Source organism: Arvicanthis niloticus, chromosome 21 (assembly GCF_011762505.2).
Source record: "Arvicanthis niloticus isolate mArvNil1 chromosome 21, mArvNil1.pat.X, whole genome shotgun sequence".
Taxonomy (NCBI): Eukaryota; Metazoa; Chordata; class Mammalia; order Rodentia; family Muridae; genus Arvicanthis; species Arvicanthis niloticus.
In genome coordinates, this window is record NC_047678.1 from 48,948,614 (window position 1) to 48,955,642 (window position 7,029).

A 7,029-nucleotide genomic window follows, 5' to 3' on the forward strand; every position below is an offset into this window, starting at 1 on the left:
GGGATACTCTGGTAAGGTCCCTGCTGATCAGGCCAGCAAGTGCAGATAGAGCCCCTCTATCTGCCCAAGCATCACCCCCTTTACATCAGAGCTGAGTCTTGGCCTGTATTCATGGCACTCTTGGAGTAACACATCTCTCACTCCTGACCTGGTTGCTCAGTCCAGCCTAGCATCATTCTTGGTGGTTCAGGGTCTTCCCATACCTCCCTTCCTCAGTGTTGAGTAGTAAACTCTTCCCAGGCAAGTGCTCACAGAGTTCTATACCATCCTCACACCAGTCAAAAATCTCTACTAGTGGAACAATTTGATGTGATGGTTGGCAGCCTGACAGCTGTAGTGTGGACTTGGACAGACCCTTGGGACAGTGAAGGCCTTTGCAAATAGGACACTTGGGTATAAACAGCTCACCATCCACCTTGAAGCCAAAAAACCACCTATATCATCACTATGACAACATTGATTAGCAAAACATATATGGAATTCCACTTCCTGGGAGATGAACAATGTAGTAAGCCCAGAATTTTGACTTAAAACACATATCAAGATGGTAAAAAACTAGCAATAGTTTGATCTGAATGAGCTCAATTGCCAGACCAGTGTCCACAGACTGAATCTCTGGGAAAGCTCCAGCCAGGATTGCATAGGCTTCTATTCAAGGTGTATCACCAGTAACAGTGAACTTCAGCCACAAGGCAATCAGAGGAGTAAATGGCCCATGATAGTGTCCTCCAGTACTGCATTATTCTGTACCTCTGAACACAACACATCATAGTAGTGTTTACAGATTCAGGAAGAAACAATGAGGAACAGGGGCTGTTCCTTTCATGACTATTCTGCCCAAAATGAAATAGAAATCTCACATTCTTGACCACATACTATTGATGAGTGATGAGGTCTTTGGGCCTTCCTAGTCAGGAAGAGGAGATGGACCATCTTCTCTAGGTATATCCCCTAGGACATATTGAAAAGTAAACCACCTGAAGATCTAGAATACACCTGGTTTGGGTCAAATTCTAACACTGATGCAGGTAACACACCAAGGCTCTTCAGTGGGTCCAGGCTGCTTTGCAGGCTACTCTACCATTTAGGTCATATGACCCAGTAGACTGATGGTAGCAAGGTGCCAGTGGCAGATGAGGATGCTGCTTGGACTCTTTGGCATGATTCCAGAGAGGTGAATCACATGGAAGGGCGCCTTGCAAATCGGAAACATAGTTCTACCGTTATCTTAAGTCAACTATTCTCCCTTTGAGAGATGAGTCTTGATCTGTCATCAAGTCTTAGAGAAAACTGAACATTTGGTAAGGAGTCAAGTTACCATATGACATGAACTCCTCCACCCTCACCTTCATGGAAGGACCCTATCATAAGCTGGGGGTTATCTAGCTCATAAAACCATAACATTAAAAATCCACAACAGTAATCCATCAGCACATAGAAGCAGTCAATGCATATGTGATTGGTCCTGAGCAGGTCACGTGGACTCCAACAAGCTATGTGAAGAAAATGTGCAAATGCCTATGACAATGCTTTCTGTTCCCAAGAATGGCCCAATGACCTCATGGGGTGTGTGTCCTGAGATCAGTAGACTGGGGAGGAGAAACCTAGTGCCCGTTTGCTGCTGATTCTGCATGCTATGTAGAAACACTATAGAAGTGAACAGCCCCATCCTGAGAAAACCATGAAGGATACTAGTGGAGAGAAATATTTACAATGGGGAGCACTTTGGGCAATGTTTATGGTTTTTTGAAAGGACAAGTGGCCAGATTTGCAACAAGCTGCAACCAATGCTTTAATTGATTGGTCATGGATTTGGAAGAAACATAATTGCAAAATTAGTTAAGAACTATACATTTGTACTATCATATAAGTTTGGGGGTTTTAAAAGATCAAGCATTCCTCTAAGGAGTTTGGGGAATTAGAATGTCTGTGGTTGTGCATAGAATAGTTATATCCTGTTAGGCAATCTTACTACCTTATCATTGTTTTCATTAATTAAACATAGCAAAAGGAGGCATGATTGGTTGTCGATTGGCAAGGGGTAACCTCGTAACACTTAGTCTTGGTTGTCTACTTGATTAGATCTGGCAACAACTAAAGGATAAACAAATACTTAGGAAAAATTTTCTCAATCAAGTTATTTAAAGTAGCAAGAGACACCCTAAATTTGGCTGGTATCTTCTGGTGATAGCCTTGACAAAAAGGAAATCTAAGAAAAGAAAAAATTGCTTTTGGCTTTTTTGCCCTTGCAATATGCTGGTAAATTCATTTACTGTGTTGGTGCCATAGCCATTACTGCTGCATTTCTTCTCTGATATTAGAATACAGTTTCTTTAGTTGTCCAATGTTGTCTGAATATGGCTCTCCAGAAATTCCAGGCTTTCAGCTTCAGGTTGGGACTGCTAAAGTGGCTAGCCTCACAGACTGAGCAGGTGCTGAGTTCTCAGCTTCTCCGGGATGAGACAGACATTGTTGAAGTACTCTAAACACACCTTGTAAGACAGTCTAGTGAGCCCCCTTTTAATAGATAGTTGTACACATTCTGTTTGTCTACAGAGCCTGACTCTCCAGTGCAAGCAGACTGAGTGGACCTGGGCATAACTGGCAGTCTACAATCAGGGAATAATAATGTAAGAACTTCCAACTGTGGAAATGGGTACAAATAATCACATACATGTTAAAAGTCTATCTAGGACTAAACCACCAACCAAAGAGTACACATGGAGGGACCCACGGCTCCAGCCACATATATATCAGAGAATGGCTTTGTTGGTATCAATGGGAGAAGAGGTCCTTGGTCCTGTGAAGGCTTGATGCCCCAGTGTAGGGGAATGCCAGTATGGGGAAGCAGGAGTGGGTGGGTCAGTGAGGAAACACCCTCATAGAAGCAGGGGGAGGGGGAGAGGAGGGGGGACTTAGGGGGGAACTGGGAGAGGAGATAACATTTGAAATGTAAATAAAGAAAATATCCAATAAAAAAACTAAAAGTCTACTTAGTAGATAGAGTTCAAGACCCAGTCAAACTCTCAAAGTCAAAGGTGGAGAGAAGATTCTCTTAGAAACAAGAGGTAAGAGGTGACCCCAAGCAGTGGCCTGAGATCACATTTATTTAAGGAAAAAGTCCCTGCCAGGACTTGGAGTGGCAGGAACTAGCACAGGAAATAGGGAAAGCAAACAATGGCAAACATGGCAGATGCGGCAATCATAGTTACATCCAACCAAGCCAATGATAAATGCTGTCCCCCAAACCAAGATGGAGGGCTCCTGTTATTCACACAGACAGACAGACAGACAGACAGACAGACAGACAGACACCCTCCCTTCCCCCACTCTTTTCCTCCTTTCCTTCTCTCGCCTTCTCTCTTGTCACCTTGCACTCCCTGGGCTATGTTTGCTGACATGCCGACAGTTCTTCCGAATGCACAGGACTATACAGTAATGTCCAGTTCACAGCACTGCACCGTTGCCTATTATTGAAAGGAGATAAAAACACCAAATGGCTCAATCTAGTTTATTTTTATGCGTGAGAAAAGTTACTCCATTTTATTTTACTTTAGGCTCTTAAAAAGATAGAGCGTTAAATGATGATAATACTCTTCACAACTTACCCAGTCCTGGAAGAGCCTTAAAATGCCTTTCCAGGTGAGCAGATGTCAATAGAACAATAGGTAGACAAAGGATGTTCACAGTTACGACTCTGTATGTTGTGAGTTTCTTTTTCTACACTGCTATTTTATCCTGATATTCATACATACATGAATCAGTGTGCCCTTGATATAAGTTGGTATTAGGACAGCATAAGACAGTAACAAGAGGGCCAACCTAAGTGCACAGATGGTTTTCACTTGAATAACCTTGGGAAGACTTATTTGACTCCCTCAGGCAGCTCCTGCCTCCAGCTTCCTGCCCTGTTTGAGCTCCTGTCCTGACTTCCTCCAATGATGGACTACAATGTGGAAGTATAAGCCAAATAAACCCTTTCCTCTCCCTCTCCAGATATTCATAAATACTTCTGTAAAGTCTGTGAGGAAGAACTCACTATGCTCTAAGAAAGCGCTCTCCATTCTCCCTTCAGTGTTGTTAGGGTTAGCTTTGCTGGATAAACTTCTGATCAAACAGTCTCTTGATTGAATTTCTCCTTCAAGAAGACCAGAACTGAGGGCCTCTATCCCACCTGATATCTGTCATTACTGTAATTTTGTTTTGTGTTTCTTTTACATAAAAAGAGTAGATCATATTTTTCTGAATTTAAGGATCTTTTTCTAATTACTGACCTGTGCCTCAGAACCATAAGAAAATAAGTATCTTTTTAAAATATTTACTTTATTTATCTTTATTTCATGTGTATGAGTGGTTTTTTTCTGCATATCTGTAAGTGCACTGTGTATGTGTGCCCAGCACCCCCACAAGCCAGAAGGGGCTGCTGGATCCTCTAGAACTGGAGTTGTATATGGTAGTGAGTTGCCATGTGGGTACTGGGAAACAAAGCCAGGTTCTTTGGGAAAGCAGCAAGTACCCTTAATTGCTGAATCACCTCCCTACCTGATTTTAAAGTGAGCGAGTTTGTGATGAACCTTAAAGTGCTTTGGAAGCTAATATCTCTGAGAACTGACTGTGAAAAGCAGCGTCATTTTCAAAGGCCATGTAGGCATACAGATGCTAAGTAACATGTTCCATTTTCAGACTGTAATTTGATTAAGATCATAAAAATATTATTAATTAATTATGGCTGTCCCAGAGATCAAACCCAGAGATGATAGCACACTAAGTTTTGAGAAACAATGATTGAACTTCAAAATAGATGAAAGACATTCAAAATAGATGAAAGACATTCAAAATAGATGAAAGACAACATATGGACAGAGGTCCATATGTTGAGATGAAGCAAGACACAATGTCTAGAGCAGCAGAGGACACAGGAAATGCAGCCATTATTAAGCCAAATGGCTTTTAAGGTTTTATTGTCAGAACATGACCATGTCATCCATAGCCCCTACCTGTGAGATGCATTATATAATTGGAAATATGGCCAACACATTAGGATATCCATGTCAATATATCAGTCCTCTATGGAGCAGAAGTGCATAGATTTCCTTAAGGATATTTTACAAACCTCTGAAATGTGTGCAGCATATGCATGGGACATTGGAGTTTGGCATTAAAAGGACCACAATATCCAAACTCTCCTGCATGTGTACTGCATGTGTACACATGCATGTGTTTCCTGTGATACCAAGAATCCCATACGAAGAACATATGTCCATGGAGTTTAGCTTATGAAATAATATCTTTAACAACAACAGAATGAACCTGCAAAACAAAATAATTCATTTAAAACAAAACAAAAAAAATGACTATAGCATATCCAAGGAGGTCTGGACTGAGGGAGAGAAGAGAAATATACAAGACCACTGTTTTTATCACTTATCACTTCCTGTTTACAGTTTTTCAGGAGTTATTTTATTTTTAATTAGGTGTGGGGGGGGCAAATAAAAAGAAAGAGAAAAACAACCAACTATCTTCACAAACATTGAGTTATTCATTCAGTTTATGTCTGGTTATAATTTATCATGCTAAATAATAATCACATAGACTCTGGAGCTAAAGAAAGATATATTCATTATATGCTTTTAGCCTATCACACATACATTATTATAATATTCATTATAAATTTACACATATAGACAAGTTATTACTGATTGTTAGAACATGTATAACTATGGGCTGGAGAGAGTGCTCAGTGCTATAAACACTTGCTTCTATGGCACAGAATCTGGGTTCAGTTCCCAGGACAACTCATAACCTTCTGTCACCCCAGTTTCAGGTAATCTGATACCCTCTTCTGGCCCCCAGACTCCTGCATACCAATGGCACACATACAGACAAGCAGGCACACATACATATCACATAAATAACAATGAATAAGCAGTTGAAGCTGGAGAGGTGTTTCAGGGGTTAGAAACACGACTTTGAGAGGATCTGAACTCGGTTTCTGGCACCCACGATGGGCAGCTCATAGCTGCCTGTAGTTCCAGCTTCAGAGGAAGCAGACACGCCTAGTTTTTGTGGGCACCTGAACTCACATGGTGCACATATATTCATGCACACGTGCACATACGCACATACTTGCACACACAAAACATATGCATGCTCACATGCACATGCAAAATAACAATACTAAAAATCTTTACAAAAAGGCCTGCAATGAACAGGTGACAGGATCCTCAGAGGACTCACCAACTAAAAGAATAATGAGTATAATATTGACATAACTGTGTGGATATGGCTGTATTGACATGGCTGTGTGAATATGACTGTGTGGACATGGCTATGTGGACATGGCTATGTGAGCATGGCTCTATGGACATGGCTATGTGAACATAACTGTGTTGACATGGCTGTATGAATAAAGCAGTGTGAATATGGTTGTAAGGATATGGCTATGTTGATATGGCTGTGTGGATATGGCTGTGTGGATATGGCTGTGTGGATATGGCTGTGTGGATATGGCTGTGTAGATTTGACTGTGGTTACATGGCTGTGCTGACATGGCTATATGGATATGGCTGTGTGGATATGGCTGTGTGGATATGACTGTGTTGACATGGCTGTGTTAACATGGCTGTATGGATATGGCTGTGTGGATATGGCTGTGTTGACATGGCTGTGTGGTTATGGTTGTGTAGATTTGACTGTGTTGACATGGCTGTATGGATATGGCTGTGTGGATATGACTGTGTTGACATGGCTGTGTTGACATAGCTGTGTGGGCTGGCTATGTTTGACATAGTGCAATATGCACATAAATAGTAAAAAAAAAAAAAGAACATAATGGGTGAGTAATGTTTATGTTCCTAGAGGCAAGAAGCACATTGATTAATTGTTTAGATTGTGGAATAAAACTGTTTGGGTTGAAGTTCTGCCTCCACAGGGTGTTTGCCTCTTGAACTTAGAAATAGCACCTCATGTCTCCTTGCCTTATGTTCTCTTGGTTGGGGCTGAACATGTTGCCTGTTTGTGTAGCTTGTG